The sequence below is a fragment of the Nannospalax galili genome, unplaced genomic scaffold (assembly GCF_000622305.1).
Source record: "Nannospalax galili isolate Female #2095 unplaced genomic scaffold, S.galili_v1.0 scaffold146, whole genome shotgun sequence".
NCBI classification, from domain to species: Eukaryota; Metazoa; Chordata; class Mammalia; order Rodentia; family Spalacidae; genus Nannospalax; species Nannospalax galili.
Window position 1 is genome coordinate 6,981,429 of NW_008357929.1, and position 18,707 is coordinate 7,000,135.

At 46.2% G+C, this 18,707-nt stretch overlaps 1 protein-coding gene across 1 annotated transcript in view; it reads left to right on the forward strand.

The window, feature by feature from the left end:
- Positions 1-3,482: 3,482 nt before the first annotated feature.
- Positions 3,483-18,707, forward strand: part of Pik3r5 (phosphoinositide-3-kinase regulatory subunit 5) — a 79,529-nt gene continuing 64,304 nt past the window's right edge. Inside the window, exon 1 of the mRNA XM_029557614.1 lies at positions 3,483-3,616. The gene's annotated coding sequence lies outside the window, so the exon portion shown is untranslated. The remainder of the gene's footprint in view (positions 3,617-18,707) is intronic.

Sequence of the window (18,707 nt, forward strand, 5' to 3'; positions counted from 1 at the left end):
AGATGGTTCGTAGCTGCCATGTGGGTGCTGGGAATCAACCCAGGTCCTCTGCAAGAGCAGTCAGTGCTCTTAACTGCTGAGCCGTCTCTCCAGCCCCAACTATCAAAAATGCATATGAAATATTTTAATTTTTTTCTTTTTGTGGAAATGTAGTTTACAGGACACTGAATTTTCACTCATCACGTTCCTTTCTTTTGGAAGTCTGGATTTTTTGTGTTTCTCTGTTTACCTGCCTTGACTGGGAATCAGGATTTATCCAGGAATAGCTTTTTTTTGTTTTTTTAAGACAGGGTCTCCCTGTGGCTCCAGCTGTCCTGGAACTCACTATGTAGACCAGGCTGGCTCTGCCTCCTGAGTGCTGGGATTAAAGGTGTGGGTCACCACACACCAGCCAGGAATAGCATTTGAAGTAGTCAGTCAACTGTTATGAATACACCGTAAATAATCAGTGAGGTAAACAAGTAGGGAGAGGCAATCTAAACAGAGATACCAGAGTGAGGAAGGGTGTGGAGGTAAGATACCCAGTGAGTACTTTGTTTTCCTCCTGTTTTGAGTACTGATATATGATTTACAAGAATTTACGAGAATTTGTAGCTTATAATTTTTTAAATTTATTTTTATGTATATGTGGTGATTTATTTTGTTTCTTTGTTTGCTTGTTTGTTTGGTTTTTTGAAACAGGGTCTCCCTGCAGCCCCAGCTGGCCTGGAACTAGCTATGTAAACCAGGCTGGCCTCGATCTCAGAGATCCTCCTGCCTCTGCCTCCAAAGGACTGAGATTAAAGGTGTGCACCACCACACCCACCTATATGTGTGTTTTGTAATGATTGTGTGTATGTAAATGCACCATTTGGATGTAATACCCTCAGAGGTCAGAAGTAGGCATCAGAGCCCCTGGAACTGGAGTTACAGATGGTTGTTAGCCACCATGTGGGAACTGAACATGGGTCCTCTGCAAGAGTAGCCAGTGCTCTTAACTGCAGAGTCATTTCTCCAGCCCTTAGAGGATTTACAGCCTCTAAGAAAACATCTGTGGCTGGGTGTGGTGGCACATACCTTTAATCCCAGTGCGGGTGAGGCAGAGGTAGGTGGATCTCTGTGTATTCAAAGCCAGCCTAGTATACATAGTGAGTTCCAGGTCAGCCAGAGCTACACAATGAGATCCTGTCTCAGAAAAAAAAGAAAAGGAAACAACAGCTATAGTTGGGATGTGGATTATATCCAGAGTTCTAGGTTGGAAGTTTTGTCCCCTGTCAGGGGCTGTTAAGAGGTGGAGTCTATTGGGAAGAAATTAGGCCATGAGGTACCTTTTCACTGATGTTGAGGTACAGAAGCCGTGCAGTAGCACTAGAATTACAGACTTTCAGCTTGAGAGAAGTCTGGGCTACAGTTCTGAATGGGATCAATGAGTGGATGAAATTGCTCTGGAAGAAGAGAGGCAGTCTTATTTGTAAAACCTCAGTCATTCCAATACCAAAGGGAAGATGAAGAAAAAAAGCCAGAAAGAGAAGTCAGAAATAGTGGTCACAGGTGAAGGAGGTTCAGCCAAGGGGGAATTTCCTCAGAAAGGTAGTAAGGTTCAAAACTGAGCACACTGGATTTGGCATTTGAGGTTTTCCTGGTGACCTTCTTTAGAGCATTGTGGAATAACTGTAAGATGGGGAAGTCAAGACAGAGTAGGCTTCTCTTTGAAAATACGAGGCAGCAAAATGGAAAGGAACAGTTACAAACAGGCATTTTTAAAAATTCATTTATTTTTATTTTATGTATATGAGTATTTTGCCTGCATGTATGTAGATGCACCACATGCATGCAATACCTTCAGAGATCAGAAGAGGATGCTGGGTCCCCTGGAACTGGCCTTACAGAAGGTTGTTAACCTCCATGTGAATGCAAGGAACTAAACCCAGGTTCTCTGCAAGAGAAGCCAGTGCTCTCACCCACTGAGCCATCTTTCTAGCCCCACAGACATATTTTTAAAGGAGGCTACAAAAGAGCTGTACAAAGTGGCTGATATGCAATTAGGTGCCATTGAGTGACAGAGACACCCTTGGGGGTCTTCCCAGCTCCTTTGGGGAAAGTTTTTGGTGGCTGTCATTCTAATGTCTGGTCAGAAGATGCCCGATGTTCTTGAGGTCTAGCTGGAGGTGAATCCTGCAGGGACATGGACACATCCCAGTATTGGAGGGGAATAATTTCAAGCTCAACCTCTGGGTCACAGCTGCTAGTGGAGAGGGAGTATCATCTCAGAGGGGAGCAGGATGGGACTGAGTTGGCTTCCCAGCTCCCTGAGAATCACCTGGAGTGAGAAACTGTTTCAGCTTACTGTCTTTCAGCTTTAGGAGCTTTAGGAAGCCGTCAAGCACCCCATAATTTCTCTAGCACTTTATTTCCCTTTAAAAGTGCTCTCCTCCAGCCTTTCCATCTGGCACATAGTGTCTTCATTCTTGCCCAGTCCTTTCTTGTTTCCAGAGTGCTTCCCTCAGTCCCCAGTGGGCTGTTTCCATTGTCCCTCTCCTCCTCTTCCTCCACATGTCAGCATTTTCCTGGTTGACCAAATAGTGACTTGGGAGACAGTGTGAACCCCAGTACTCAGGGTTGGGCTCTCCTTGTGTAAACGGGTGCTGGGCAGAGTCCACACTGGAGAGGCATGCTGGAGGCATTGAGACCCTTCCAATTTTTAAGTACTGTGCCAGCCCAAAGGGTACTTTCTGTTTCTGCCCATTTGGGGAAGTTGCTTTTTCTTGGTATTTAGGGAGTCAGGAAAAGACAAGTTATTGATGTTAACATTGCTGAGCTTCAGGTGGGGCTGTGGCTTTTGACCGACAATAACGTATGACGTTGTGGTTGGTATTGGATGCCTATACTTACTCCTGGCTTCGAAGGTGGGACCCCGTGGAAAAGACAGGTGACTCTGGCACCGTGAAGCGATGGTGAAAAAGTCGAACCAGAGGCTGGGGAAACAGTGCTGAAAATCTGCATTGGCTGGAAATTTCTAGGACGGTTCCTGCAGAAAGGGGAGAGGAGTCAGAGTGCCCCTCAGCACAGCAGGGGTGCAGGCCTTTAAAGGGTTAAGAGCACCCGAAGAAAATAGAAGTAGTAGGAGGAAGTGGGGCTCTGGGTCGCAATGCTAGAAGGAAGCAGGTCGTGGAGCTTCCTCTTTCTCCTCCTTCCCCGAAGCCCCCACCCACCCCCCTGCGCGCTGCAAAACGCTCTTCCGCCCCACCCCCACCTCACCTTACTCCTGGGGGCCGCGGTGCTCCGTGCTAGTACAGCAGCCAGGGCCTGTGCCTACCGAGGGCAGGCGGGACTCCAGACGCGCGTGGCTTCTCAGATATCCAAACACTCGAGTTCTGGGATGCCTGGGCCGAGAGGCACCTGTGTGACACATCCCAACCACCAGGGGTCCGAAGAAGCCTGTCTGGGGACTAGCTCCGCCTAGACCCCGCCCCCACGAAGCCACGCCCCACAAAGGCACCGCCCCCAGGCTGGCGGAGACCTGGCAGATGCTGGGACTTGCTGCCTGGCACCAGCCACTGTGGGGTGGTCCGGAGCCTCACCCCAACTGCAGGGAGTCGCCGCTGGAGAGGGGCTCGGCGCCCGGTGGGGACTGCAGGTGTGTGGCTGGGCAGCCGGGAGGGTGCTGAGGGCATGAGTGGGAGCTCAGAGCAGGATGAGAACCTTCGCGGAGCAATGTGCCCCGACAGCCGCCACTGCAGCGGGGAGGCAGGACAGTCCGACGTCTTCCAGTTCCGTGGGACCCCTGGGCCTCAAACCCTGGTGGCAGACCCGGAGACTGAATGGGCGTCCCGGACCGTTCATCATAATCTACACAAATATGCGTCCGAGTGTGTACGCAGCCTCCTGCTGGGTCACAAGCCACCCTGTGCCCTAGAGTAAAGGAACGTGCGGTCCTCTGGCTCACAACTCTTGGGGAGCGTGAGCAGCAGGAGACCTTGGCCATCAGGACCTAGGGTTGTCCTCCGTCAAACATCAGACTGCCCCTTGTTAGTGATTGTGGGCCCTGAGAGAGCGGCTGCTGTTGTAGAGAATTGCATGTCACTGTTAGAGGATCAATGTTTACACGCTAGGACCCACGTGTGTGAGTGAGTTTGTGTCTGTGTGTGTGCATACACACGTGTTTGCACATCCACATGAGCGCTGGCCCATCCCAGGGGTGTGTGTGTGTGTGTGTGTGTGTGTGTGTGCAAGTTCAGGACAGTAGGAGGAAGGAGGTTGTTCAGAGGGAAAAGGAAGGTGAGATGAAAGCAGCAGGATGTGGTATGAAGTGAGTTACATCTCCTGCAGCTAGGAGGGGTGGGTTTTGGCAAAATGAGGGCTCTTTTCTGAATCGACATCTCTTCTTCCCTTTGGGTGCTCTGTCTGTGCTGTGGACTACCTGGTAAGGCTGGGTCCCCAGGGCTGAGCTGTGTTCTTGGCCTTCCTGTTGAAGCACAGATTCTCTGGGCTCCAGCTCATCACGTTCCAAGGGTGACATCTAGAATCAGAACTTTTCAATTTTTTGATAAGCTCCAGCAGTGTAAATGCTGGAATAGACACCTGATTCCAGCCAGGTCCTGGAGTGTGACATCCAGCATCTTACTACCCCTCTGCCTGCCTCAGTTGCCTTATCTGGCTTGCCTCAGTCTCCTTATCTGTAAAATGGGCTCTATACTACTGATCCACAGGGCCATGTGGGAAATGAAGGAGACAGATTTGGTGAGAGCTACACATTGGAGATAGTCTGCACATGTTTTTCACAAGCTTCCTAGCATCCCCAGGGCAGGCGCAGTGGTGTAGGCTTATCCACAAGCCCATAGAAGACCTTTGTCTACAGAAGCTTACCCTAACCAAGGGACTGAACTGGCCTGCTCTGTGGGACCACTGTGATTCAGAAGATCTTCTGGGCTTCAACTGGTGAGTTGAAATCCTAAATTTATAAAGAGATGAAGCTTCTAGAAGGGCTTGATAGGATGATCCACCAGCTAGTCAAGAAAGAGATACTTGGCTGGGTGTGGTGATGCACACCTTTAATCCCAGCATTCGGGAGGCAGAGGCAGGCGGATGTGTGAGATCAAGGCCAGCCTGGTCTACACAGCGAGTTCCATTCTGATGGTATCTAGTTTTAAAGACAATCTTTGCAAAAAATATTGCCTGCCCTGTAAATATAGCACATCAGATGTGATTGAGTAACTTCGTGAGAATTTGATGAGTTGGTTGTAGCCTGCTCTTCTCTTTTGTACCACGGGTCTGCTTGGGACACATTTTCTGCCTTTTCTCTTTGTCTATCTTGGTGACTTTTCCCTTTGGCTGTGGTTCTGTGGTGTTAGATGCTGCACTAAGTGCTTCATGTCCTTCCATCTTTACGTCCACACTCTGAGATGGCTGCAGCTATACTCCTATTTTATAGATGAGGAAATGGATTGGGGGGCTGAGGCCACTCAGCCAGGAGTGCTGGAGCTGAGCTGACTCTGGACTTACTCTTGACCAGAGATGAGTAAGCACCAGTGGCAGTACGTGTGTGCCTGGGGTTGCCAAGTGCATGCCTTGTACTTCTGAGGCATAGATCATAGTCATCTACAATTTTTGTCTATTTGCTTCTTGACTGGCACCTTGTTTCTGGATAATTGAGATTATGTGTTTGGTGACTTCTGGATGATCAAGGATAGATGTCACAAGGTACAAGGACTGGCGGGATGACAAATGGGGAAAGTGGATAATCTTCATAGCACAGAGCATGCATCTCCTAACTCCATTAGTTGGGTCCCAAATTCTGACCATTGGAGCTTGGCCTCAGTGGGCCTCCCTCATATAGATGCTAGCCTGTTGCTGTGGTGATGGAAGATAACAAATCTGAATGAGTTGCTGTTCAGCTGAAAGCCTGCAGAGCTTCCCTTGTCTTCCACTTGGGACTGTGTCTGTTAGCATGAGTATCAAGACTTCCTGCCACCCAGCCCAGGTCTAGCCTCCTGCTTCCTCTTACGAAGCTTAGGTGAATCTTGGCTTTGAAGGTGCTGATCCATCTCCCCAGATTGCCCTTCTTTCTCCACCTGCCTCGTTCCTTCAATACCTACTTCAAGCTCCATCTTCTAATGTCCTCCCCAACCTCCCCTCTCACCCTGTAACACTAAGCTACTGTCCTCTATGGCTTCCTGACACAGCATCAAGTACCCTGGCCCACAGGGACCAACATAACTATGGCGTGCTTATGGTCAGCATAGCTTCAAGATGTCGCCCTGAATCTCCCTGGAATATCACAGGCAAGAAGACCTTCCATGAAACTGCCTAGATGCAGGATGGTGTAGGGGCAGCAGGGTGGGGTCCCCAGGGACTTGTGCTTTTCATTTTCATGTCCTTTAGAGTCCTGTTGCTGTGTTGACCTAGGCAAATGAGCTCGTGTGGTTTCCTCATGGGGGCAGGGCCAGGGTGTAAGCGCTGAAGGTGGATTCTAGCCTCTGCCTCCCGCTCCTTGCTCCTCCACTCCTAGCCATGTAGCCTTGATCACAGTTGGGTGCCTCCGTGAGCATTGTTTTCCCTGTCTATATAACAGTAGCGTGGCACTTGATTCTGCCTGACCTCCCATGTTCAGCTCATGTGCTCAGCACTTTTCTGTAGAACATTTTCAGTGTGCAGTCCTGGGCCAGGCTCAGAGGACACTGGATGACACTAAATAACAGATATCTCATAACAGAGATGCCAATCTAGTAGTTCAAGACACTCAGCATATAGATCACCTAATAATTTATAAGTGTGACAGTTACAGGATGCTGTGAGAGTATGGGAAAAGGGCTTGATACATTTTGGGGTTATGCAAGATATCCTATTTAGCTTAAGACCTTAGAGGATATGAAGTAAAGGAAAATAAACTGGGCATGGTAATACATGCCTTTAATCCTAGCACTTGGGAGGCAGAAGCAGGAAGGTCTCTGTGAGTTCAAGGCCAGTCTGGTCTACATGGCCAGTTCCAGGCCAACCAGGGCTACATAGTGAGGACCTGTCTTAAAAAAAAAGAAAGGAAGGAAGGAAGGAGGGAGGGAAGGAAGGAAGGAAGGAAGGAAGGAAGGAAGGAAGGAAGGAAGGAAGGAAGGAAGGAAGGAAGGAAGGAAGGAAGGAAGGAAGGAAGGAAGGAAGGAAGGAAGGAAGGAAGGAAGGAAGGAAGGAAGGAAGGAAGGAAGGAAGGAAGGAAGGAAGGAAGGAAGGAAGGAAGGAAGGAAGGAAGGAAGGAAGGAAGGAAGGAAGGAAGGAAGGAAGGAAGGAAGGAAGGAAGGAAGGAAGGAAGGAAGGAAGGAAGGAAGGAAGGAAGGAAGGAAGGAAAAGAAAAAAAAAAAAAAAACACTCATGAAATATGTAGAATTTACCAGATACTTCCTATGGTTCTATGTGTACCTTCCCTCATGAGTTTTTGTTTTGTTTTGTTTTCAATAACTCTGGGGTCAGGAGAAGTATGAGGCTTTCTCTCCTATAGGATTATATATGAGAGCTGTTAGAAGTGACTTAGTTCCATGTCTGACATGGACCAGGGACTCCCTCTCCCCAATGCCCCTTCCCCTTTCCTTATGCTGAGATCCAGCTTGTGGGCATTGAAGTCTTAAATACCATTACGGGAGGGGTTCCCTTGCCTTTTTCCCTGTTCATCACCAGAGGACATGCCCTACTCAGGACCCTCCATTCATGTTTCTCAGTCAACGACCCAGGGAGCTCCATCCATGGAGCTCCACCCATTGCCAGCCATACCTTCTCCCTGTCTCTCTTAGGAGTCACTCTTCTTGCATGCTCAGAAACCCAGATCTTGATTCCTTATATTGTGTAAGAAGTCTGGTCAGCTCCCACATCCTTTTTCTCCATTCAAAGCTGTTTTCACAGAACCCTAAAGTCCACACAGACATATGGCTTGGTGTTTGGTTCAGTGTTTGTTCCTGTGTGACTCGACAGTGTGGCCTCTTGTCAGGCATCTCTTCACACAACTATTCCCACCCAACCCTACCTGGCCAATGTGGCCAACCCCCTCCTGGGGGTTTCTGCATTAGTTAGACAACATCTACACTTATGGCTCTTCCAGAAGAGTCTCAAACATTCTATAAATAATGGACTCCTTTGAAAAGCATGTGGAGGTGACAGATCAGTAAGTACATATGTATGTGTGAGCACACCCATACAAACGTACACAGACCCTCACACATACACATATACATACACACACAAACATAGTCTCTTGCATAACACTCCAGGGTCTTCCTAGATCTCTGTCATCTAATAAGAAACCCAACTTAGTAAGCTGTGTTCCAGAAAATATTTTCTCTATTATGTGCAGTTCCACAGGAAAGGCAGCTATTATCAGAAGCATGCTGGGGGTGCTGGGGGTTGATGAAAGCTATAGAGGACACCCCAGTGGCCACCCCAGTGACTCACTGCTGAGACTTTGAGGCATGTGGTAGGAAAGTGAGTTTTTTGATTGCACATCAAATTACTACTCTATACACATTTTCTAGATTTTTTTTAATGTAAAATCTTGCCATGTAACCCAGACTGGCCTCCAACTTACACTTTCCTGCCTCAGTCTTCTGAGTACTGATTTTACAAGTGTATGCTACCATGTTCTCCTACCATTTCTGGATTTCTTGTGAAGTTTTGATTTTGACCCATTTCTAAGACATTGGATAAGCATTGCCTTTGCTGGTGGAGTCCTGACAAGAATGCTTCTACTCTGCTCCCCAACCAGGGAGCTGGATTTATGGCTAGGACTGAAGGACAGAGAAAATGTGTCCACTGCTAGTTCTTTATCGTAGATGTATACAACCTGCTGTGTTCCTGAAGACCGACTTGACTTTAAGACTTTATTTCTTTGATGTGGTCATGATTCATTAGAAATAAAGTAATATGTCTAAAAGATGCTTTCTTCAATTCCTTATTTATGAGGAACTTAAAAGCATGAATGGACATTAAAATTATCAAATACATTTAAAAACATTTACTAGGAAATGTTTGTATTCTTTCACCTTGAGATGGGTTTTTGTGACATCGTGTTAACTTCCTCACATTGAGCTTCCTTGCAATTTTGGAATGAGCTCAGTTCAGTCAAGGTGTTTTATTCTTTTAAATACAGTGATTGGTTTGGTTGACTGTGTACCTCTTTAGGAGTTTTGCATCTGTCCTAGTAGTATTAAGTGTCAACTTGACACAGCTTAGAATCACCTAAAAACTGAGTAATTGAGTTTATCAGATTGTTCTGTAGACATATCTGTAAGGTATTAATGCAAGACAGCCCATCTCACTTGCCATTCCCTGGGCAGGTGGTCTTGGGCTACATGAGGAAACTAGTTAAGCATGATGAGCTTGTTAGAGAGCTAGAGAGTGAGCCAGCAAGCAGCATTCCTCCATGGTTTCTGCTTCAGGTTCCTGCTTGGGTTCCTGCCCTGATTTCTCTCAATGATGGATTGTGACCTGGGAGTGTAAGCCAAATAAGCTTTTTCCTCTCCAGGTTGCTTTTGGTCAGAGTGTTTTTATCACAGCAGAGAAGTAACTAGGACAGTGTCTGTATTCAGGTGTCAGCATCATTATCTCAGATAACCAATTCAGCAAGAAAAAGGTTGATTGGAGCACTAGTTCTGGAGATTTCAGTCCATGATTGGTTGGCCTTATTGCTTTGAACCTGTGGTGAGGTAGTAGGTTATGGTTAAAGCTTATGGCAGAATGAAACTGCTTACCTCATGGCTTAGAAGCACGAGAGAGGGGGTATCTGGGGTCCCACAGTCCCATTACAAAGATGCTCCACAATGACCTAAAGACCTCCCATTTCTTAAAGCTTCCATCACTTCCCAACACCACCAAGCTGGAGACCAAGTCTTTATCCTTTAGCATATGTACCTTTGGAGAACATTGAAGGTTCAAATTGTCCTAACTAATAAGTGAGTTTACCCTTGCTGCTGTTTGTTGATTTCTGGTGTGCTGCCTTGCAAAGTGAATTTGGAGGCAGTTCATCTCCTATACCTTGGAACAACACACAGAGCAGGGCCGTAATCTGCCCCTTGACAGTTACAAGAATCTTTGATGCTTTGGTTCTCTGATGCTGGATTCCTGGCTTTCTACTCTCCAAGTGCTCTTCTTTCCTCTCTTCCTAGTTCTTCTAGGCACACACTTGTGCCTCCAGCTTGGTGGTGTTGGGAGGTGATGGAAACTTTAAGAAATGGGAGGTCTTTAGGTCATTGTGGAGCACCTCAATGTCTCCTAGTTGACACCTGAGAGTCATCTTTAGTATGTGACTCCAACAGTCAGTCAGCTGCTGAGTCTCCACTTTACAAACCCTTTCAGCTTATTGGAAGGCCATTTCTCCCCTGCCTCCCTCTCACTTTCAATAGGATGCTGTTCATCAGCTTACTTTGTGGACAGAGAAAGGGGGTGATGACATAATATAAAATTATTTAGAAAACAGAACTTTTTCTCTGAGAAGGGGAGGCAGGGGAGAAGTAGACCTGTCTTCACATGTTTGAAGGTCAGTAGTATCTTTTGGAAATGGTAAAGGTCATTCTCCAGGATGGAAAAAAAGATCAGTGAGGGGAAATAGAAAGGAAAGAGACTTCATCTTACTTCAAGGAAGATCTTAGAGAAAGTCAGACAGATCACATTTTGATAGTGAGTGCTCTGTCAGTGGAAGTATTCAGAGCAAAAATCCTGGGCAGTGTTAGCCGAAAGGATGGAATGTGAGATAGCTCTGGTTCTCTGGCTGTCAGTGATGGCATCTGACTGTGTAACAAGGTTGTTCTTACTGGAGTGGTGATCCTGGCATGGGAGGCTAAGGCAAGAGGATTGTCATGAGCTTGAGGTCTGCCTGGACTATATAGCAAGACTCTTGTCTTAAAAAAAATTTTTTTTAGGTTGATTGTTCTGAAAATGTAATTTAAGAGTTAGAAGTTCCGTGGCCTTGAGTGAACAAATCCTAAAGCAGGGCAGTTCCCTGAAAAGTCCCACCGCCCTGTTTCACATTGTGTCTCCCAGAACAGAAGCACCAGGCTATTAGAAGACATGACCATCCACAGTGACCCTCACTAGACACCTAGATTCTGGTCACATCCTAAGATAGGAGTGTGGTCTTGGCTTGGGGTCTTTTGTTCTTAGCTTCCTCTGAAACCTGGTGAAATAAACTAATTGAACCCTACTTAAAATCATCTTCCGCTGGAAAGGGTCCCAGCAAACTTTCACAGCCCAGCTACCCAACCTCCACTTGAGCTGGAAATGAATGGCCTCTTGACTGTGGGGCATTTGAGTTCGAGTCAATGTTTCATAAGCCTTTGAATTGTACATTCACTTCTGCACTAACATCTTGGGAGATTCATTTTGAGAAATCTAGAAGCTCAGAGCCCTGGCCCATGACTGTGCTTGAGAGAGCATAGGGCCATGGTATGACACTCAGGCTGCAGGAGGCAACATGAGATGTGATTTCTAATTTTTGTCCATAATACCCTCCTCATCTCTCTGAACCTGGTTACTCCTGGAACAGTGGACTCTAGGATTGTGACCTGGCAGTTTCTAAAGCTGCTCTCTGGAAGTAGCCCTGTGGAGGTTAGAAGAAGGCATTGGATCCCCCTGGAACTGGAGTTATGGACTGTTAGCTGCCATGTAGGTGCTGGGAATTGAACCCAGGTCCTCATCAAGAGCAGCCAGTGCTCTTAACCACTGAACTATCTCTCCAGCTCGTTAGCCCATTCTTGATTGGATTGTTTCCTCCAAGGACATTGGTAGCTTTATGTTGGAAAATTCCAATGGCCTCTTCCTAACCTGAATTTTTGTTGGAACTTCTTCCCTCCCTCCCTCCCTTCCTCCCTCCCTCCTTCCATTCCTCCCTCTCTCTCTCCTTTTTTTCCTTCAATCCTTCCAAGACAATCTCACTCTGTGGTCAGGCTGGCCTTGAACTTGTCATTCTCCTAGAATTATAGGAATGTGCCACTGCATCCTATTTCTTGGAAGTTTCTATGGAAGTTTGATGCACTCTGCTCTTAACTGGAGCTTTTCCCTTCTAACTCATGCCTTTAGGTGGTCCCCGGCTGGCCATGGTCCTCTGTCTCCCCATCCTTTGTCTCCAAGGGCATGTTGGTTGTTTTCCTTCGGATGTACTGTTTCAATGTAAACACACATCTGGACCCTGACACACTTCCTCTGTGGACTTCCCCATTTCTGTCTCTGTTGCACCCCAACTCTAGTCCCAAAATCTTGGCGTCATCTCGACACTGCCTTGCATCCCTGTTCTGCCCACTGTCAAGTTGTGATGATGCTCCCTAACCCCATGGCTCTTTATTCTCTCACTTCCCCATCCTTTCCTCTCCTGTCCACTTCAAGTTTTCTTCACTGTACATCTGTGGAGGGCTTTGCCCCAGCTCTTCTTTGCTTTATCAGAAGATACTTCTCATGAAACCTTTGTGACTACGGCCAGAAGCCATTGATGGTATCCACTTTAGGGAAAGCCTAAAATCCTTGATCTTCTGTTCAGAACTGGGACTAGAGTCCTCTGTGTTCCCCACAAATGCTCATCCTCTCAGACTCAGTTACCTCAGGACTTAACACATGTTCTTGTCCTTCAGCACCCCCTGATAAGAAATGTTCCTAGCATTGTTTTCACTGCTGATTCCCCAATGCCTACGGACCCCTTCTCCCCACACAGTCAGCTATGGTGGCTTAGGGAATGATTGCCCCTCGGAGCAGCCAGCACAGAATGGGTGGCTGGCGGTTGATGGGCTGAACTGCCCCTATTTGAGATCTTTGTGGGAGTTTACTGAAACTCTCCTTAGGGGCTGTACCTTCCAGGCATCTCACTTCCTAAGGGCAGCTGAGGACCTCAGACACCTGTGTCTGTGCCTTCCAGTAACAGGACAGGACAGATGTTCCCCCGGCCTGCGTCAGACCCCAGGAGCCCTGGCAGACCACAGATGTTGACCCTTTTGGGGATCCTCTTACACTCTCTAGTTCACTCAACATTAGGAGAGGGCGGCAGATGGGGAAGCCCTGAGGCACCCCCCTCCCAAGCTCCTCCCAGTCTGTGACAGCCTGTGCACAAGAATCTGGGGAAATGTCTGTTTGCGACACAGTATTTACAAGCCTAGGGGCTTCCTGTGCCGCCTACCCAGTAGGCTGTGGGGCAATCTCGAGCTGGTTTTCAGGAGTGAGAAGAGAAATGGTTGGGGGGATTTCTGAGTATTATTCAGACAATTCTGGGGGTACATAGCCTAGCTGACTCAGGAGGAGGTCAAGGGAGATGCAGAATACAGATGTTTAAATGGGAAAGAAAGTATTACAAATAATTATGATTATTTTACATATTGTCCTTTATAGCCTGCAAAAACCACAGAGCATTTTTCACAGATGTAGTGTAATGGGAACCCTTTAGTAAAACGACAAAAAAAGAAATTTCCTTCTCTGACTCATGCAGGGACCATAGACCAGCGTAAAGAAGGACAGGATTCTGTTTTCCTTTCCTTTTTCTTCTCTCCCTCTTTTCCTCCTTCTCCTCACTCTTTCTTTTTTCTCTCTCTTTTTGTGTGTGGAGTATACATGCATACATGTTTGTGTGTGTGCACATGTGTACAAGGGTGTGCATGTACACAGGCACATGGAGGCCAGAGACTAGCATCAAGTACCTTCTTCTGTTGCTGTCTACCTTATTTCTAGAGATAGTATCTCTCACTGAACCTCACCAATTCAGCAAGACTAGCTGGCCAGCCAGCCTCAGGGATCCCCCTGTCTCTGCCTCTCCAGCACTGAGATTACAGGCACGTTACTGTGCCCAGCTCTTTTCATGTGTGCTGTGATCCAAACTCAGGTCCGAATAGTTGTGTGGTCAGCACTTTACCAAGGAAGCCATCTAACTCCCCTTTCCTTATCTTTTTCTTTTTTAAAAAAATTTTATTTATTTTATATATATGAATGTATTACCTGCATATAAGTGCACCTGTGTCATGCGATGCCCTCAGAGATCAGAAGAGGGTGTTGGATCTCCTAGAACTGGAGTTATGGTTGTTAGCTACCATGTGGGTGCTGGGAAGTGAACCTGGGTCCACTGCCTCTGTGAGAGCAGTCAGTGCTCTTAACTGCTGAGCCATCTCTCCAGCGCCTCCTCTTTCTTTTTCTGAAGAATTGTATATTGGAGAGGAAGGAGGACTGTCTGGGGATGGAGTGAACAGTGGAAAGAACACCCCAGCAGACAGAACCCTGCCTTTCTGATTTGGGATTCACCTAGAAGGAGTGTGCCAGCTATATTACCTAAGAGGGCTGATGGGGCTTCCCTGTGTCCTCACAAGGCATGGCAGCCCTGAAGTTCCCACCCATCTGCCTGGACCCGTTACAAATGTCACTCATAAGAACATAAGCTCGTGTCCAGAGTCCCTTCTGTCCCCAGACCCTTAAGCACACAGCTGGAAAGGTCTTGGAAGGTGCTTCAGGCTCTCTTGGCCCTGGGAACAGGAGTGTCCTCCATGTTCTCTCTTTTAGTGAGGGGGGTGGTCCAAAGAATGGCTAATCAAAAGATGAGACCCACTGGCAGCTCACTTGTGAAGACCTGAGGGTAATTTCTGGAATGCGTCCTTCCTCTGAACCTACTAGAGAAAGGATGGTTTATGTGAACTGCCCAACTGTAGGACTAATGTATGAAGGCCTATGTGACAGTGACACAAGGCCTGTGGGTTATGATGTGAAAATAATGGTTTGTGTAAGAAGATTTGCTATGAAATGTAAAGGAAGAAAAAAAATAGTGTTAAGGTGTGGCCTTTTAAAGAACTTAATAATAAAAATACCCTATTTTTGGTCACTAGACTTGATGACACATATTTGTAATCCTAATTTGCAGGAGGCTGAGGCAGGAGGATTACAAGTTTGAGATGTCTCCAAAACCTCCTACTTGAGAAAGGCAGAGGTTGCCCTGAAGGGATAGAGGGAGATGGGAGGTACTCTTGAACTCACCTGCAGGTGCCATTAAAACGCATTTCTAAACTAGTCATACTAAGGAACTCAGGCTCAAAGCATGTGAGCTATTTGAGGTTGGGTCAAGAGGTTGTTTCAGAAGGTCCCTGATCCAAGAGAACAAGATGGTGGGAATTGGAGGAACGAATAGGCACAGGCCCTCCGTGGACCATGTATTGTTGCAACAGATAAGGAAGGAGGTTTCACCAACTACCCTCCTCCCCTTCTGCCCCACTTTGGCCCAGGGCTCTGCCCTCTGGGGTGGATTCTGGCAGAGAATGCCTTTTGTAGGCCTAGGCTGAATTCGACTGGCAGCAGTTCTTCTGAGGGCATGTCGAAGGGCTTGGCTGGGGCTATGGGCATCATGTAATTATGGTCACAGTTCTACCTCAGTTTGGAGCTCAGTCCCCTCAGAGAATCCCATTTCATTCCTTTCTCACACCCATCTAGCATTTTCAAAGATAAGGATTGCTTCCCCCTGACTGTAGCAATCCTAACATCTGCTCAGAAGATGAAGGTGGGAACATCAGTTTCACTAAAGTGTTTGCTCTTTTTGAAGGAGGAAAAATAGTTATGAAATATTCATTATTTATTCTCATTACATTTTCTTTTTGATCAGTGACAGATGGGCTCTAATTTTGTTACTGAAGCAGGAACTTTCTCACCTTGAACTGCTTCAGTACAGTGCCCAACCCTGTGTGCACCAAAGAATGCTTGGCCTCAAAATCCCTGAGTCCCTGCCACTACTGCCTCTAAAGTAGATGACACACAGGGGCAATCTGGGGGCAATCGAGGTGGAAAGTTCATGCTGCCTTGCTAGAGAATGGCTTCAGCTTTTGTGAAGTATCTCCTCCCCCTACAAGGGAATTTTGGGTATACATTGTGGTCTCCATTTAAGGTCAGATCATAAAACATACTCTACAAAGTTGGGGAAAATCCACTATCTTTATCAAAATGATACAGTAACAGATAAACAAAAACATAATTCCATTTACTGACTCATGGACTAAAACATTAGTATATTGGTTTTTCTGTTGTATCAGAAAAAACCAAAATGCTAGTGGTTTAAAGAAGATAGGGCTTTATTTGCTTCTCATATAACTTTTGTGTATGAACTAAGGAAGCAGGCTTGCAAGTCAGAAACCAAGGTTTCTTCTATCTTGTAGCTTTGCGTTCTTCTGCATGTAGCTGCTGTTTCATGGTCTGTTGACAGCTGCTTTAGCAGCTGCCATCACATCTATCATTCAACCAGCAGTAAGAAGACAGAGAGGGGAGAAGACTCTTCCCTTTAGCAGCATGCTTTGGAAATCTCACTCATTGAGATCTTCTCACACAAAAACATCTGGGCATTGTCTAAAATTTCTGAAAGTTACTTTTATAGGAGAAAGGAGAGTGGCTACAGGAGGGCAAATAGGCATCCCACCTACATTTGAAGTCTATTCATTTGAGACCTCTGTGACTCACTCTGTGAGTCCACTGTCACGCAAACCTCACCCCTTCTGCTGTGAAGTAAGCATGCCTTTAAAGCCCTATTAAAAACTATGGATTAAAAAAATGGCACATGGGTTGAGGAGATGGTTTAGGGTAAAGCGCTTGCTGGGCAAGCCTAAGGATTAGAACAGAGTTTCAGTCTCCAGAACCTATGTGAAGCTGGGCACATCTATAATCCCAGTGTTTCTACAGCTAGACGGGAAGTGACTCTCTGAAGCTCACGGACCAGCTAACCTGGTGTACACAGTGGCTGACAAGAAGTGATCTTGTCTCAAACCAGGTGGGAGGTGAGAACCAATACCTGAGGTCATCCTCTGATTTTCACATGTGTCTTGGCCATGCACATGTGCATTTACACACAATCATGCAGCACACATGCATGCATAGGTATACACATATGCACAAGCACACACACCATATACACATTAAAAAGATGACGTACTATTCCAAAGCTATCATAAGTGTCCAAGGATAGACAAATGGAGACACAAAGATTATATATTTACAGTGGAATATTCTAACACCCACTACAACATGGGAAAGCCTTGAAGACATTATGTTAAGTGAAATAAGCCAAACTCAAAAGGAGGAGTCCTGTTTGCCTCTATGTATGTGAGCTAGCTATAGCAGTCCAAGTGATAGGGTTGGAAAGATCAGAGATGGTCAGGAGCTAGGAAGCAGGGGAAACAGGGTTAGTGTCTACTAGGTATATTGTTATAATGAGGGGAGATGAGAACATTCTGGGGATGGTGGGTGGGGATGACCATACATGGATGTGAATGTATTTCATGCCACTGAGCTGTACATTGTTCATAGAGCTGTCTGTACATTGTATGCATAAAGTGATGAGATTTCATATTTTGTATCTTTTAGCACAGTTTATTTTTTTTTTTAAAGTGACATGCTGCATGGGTCTAATAGCAGAGCTCTTTGGTGCTTTATGATGTCCCTATAGATAAAGATGGTCAACCCCTTTGGTTGGGCTTACTAAGTAAACAATGAAGTCATTTGTCCCTGAGACCATTCAGCTCACATACATTTATAGTATATGGGATTATAACAAGACTTGCTAAAATTAATATATGTTATATATCATATATATATACATAGATATCTAGTTGTTGTTTAGAGTCAGGGTCTTACTATGTAGACTAGACTGGCCTTGAACTCACAGAGTTCTGCCTGCCTCTGCCTCCTGAGTGCTGGGATTAAAGGCATGCGCCACCAATACCTAGCTCAGGTATATTAGTTTTGCAGCATTTTGTTTTGTTATCTTTTGGGGGGGGATAAAAATTATTTATATGTATGTGTACATGTCTACTTGTATGTATGTGCACATGCAACTGGGTGCCCTCAGAGGCCAGAAGTGGGTGTCATATCTCCTGGAAGCTGGAGTTACAGATGGCAGTGAGCCACCTGACTTGTGTGTTAGGAACCCACCTTGAGTTCTTTGGATGAGCAGCAGGTTCTTTTAACCACTAAGCCATTTATTTCTCCAGTCCCTTATTACCTATTTTGAATCTACAAATCTCTTCTAGCCACTGGGATTCCAGGATCTCCTAGTGTTCATGAACTGCCTCTTAGTGATAAAGACATTGCCTGGGCACTGGTGGACTCAGAGATAGTTTCCAGGATTCTGCTCTTCTCTGTTCCCCCAAATGAGGAAGCCTTTCCTAATCTGTCTGTGTCTGTCTCTGTCTTTGTCTTACATATCTTTCATTTTCTCCAGTTTTACAGACTATCAGTAGTGGTTCCTTTTCATATAACCCCAAGTTTCTATATGAATCTGAGATGAATTTATCCACACCTACAATTCAAAGTTTAATTTAAGCAGCAAGGGCTGAGGAGCAGCTCAGTGGTAGAGCATTTGCCTAACATGTGAAAGGTCTTGGGTTTCATCCCCAGCACTTAAAAAAAAAAAAAGAGGGAGCCTCAATTATACTTTAGATCCTTTTATATCAGATCCTCTCCCCCAGTCTACCTACACCTTATGCCTGGTGTGATCTTTTAATCCCAAGGCAAGTGTGTCATTCACCAGGTCAAAGTTCAACAATGATTCTACATGGCCCTTGCATCAGCCCTACTGCTCTTAGCCTGGCATAAGAGACCATCACAGTCTACTACCCCAGCTGGGCCAACTTCACCTCCCAGCATGCCCATGCCATGCCATCTTCAAGTGGGGCTCAGTGGCTGGTTGCTCCCCAAGGGAATGATACTGTCTTGTATCCCTTGCCTCTACCTCCCACCAGCGAGGGCAGCTCCTCCTTCCTGAA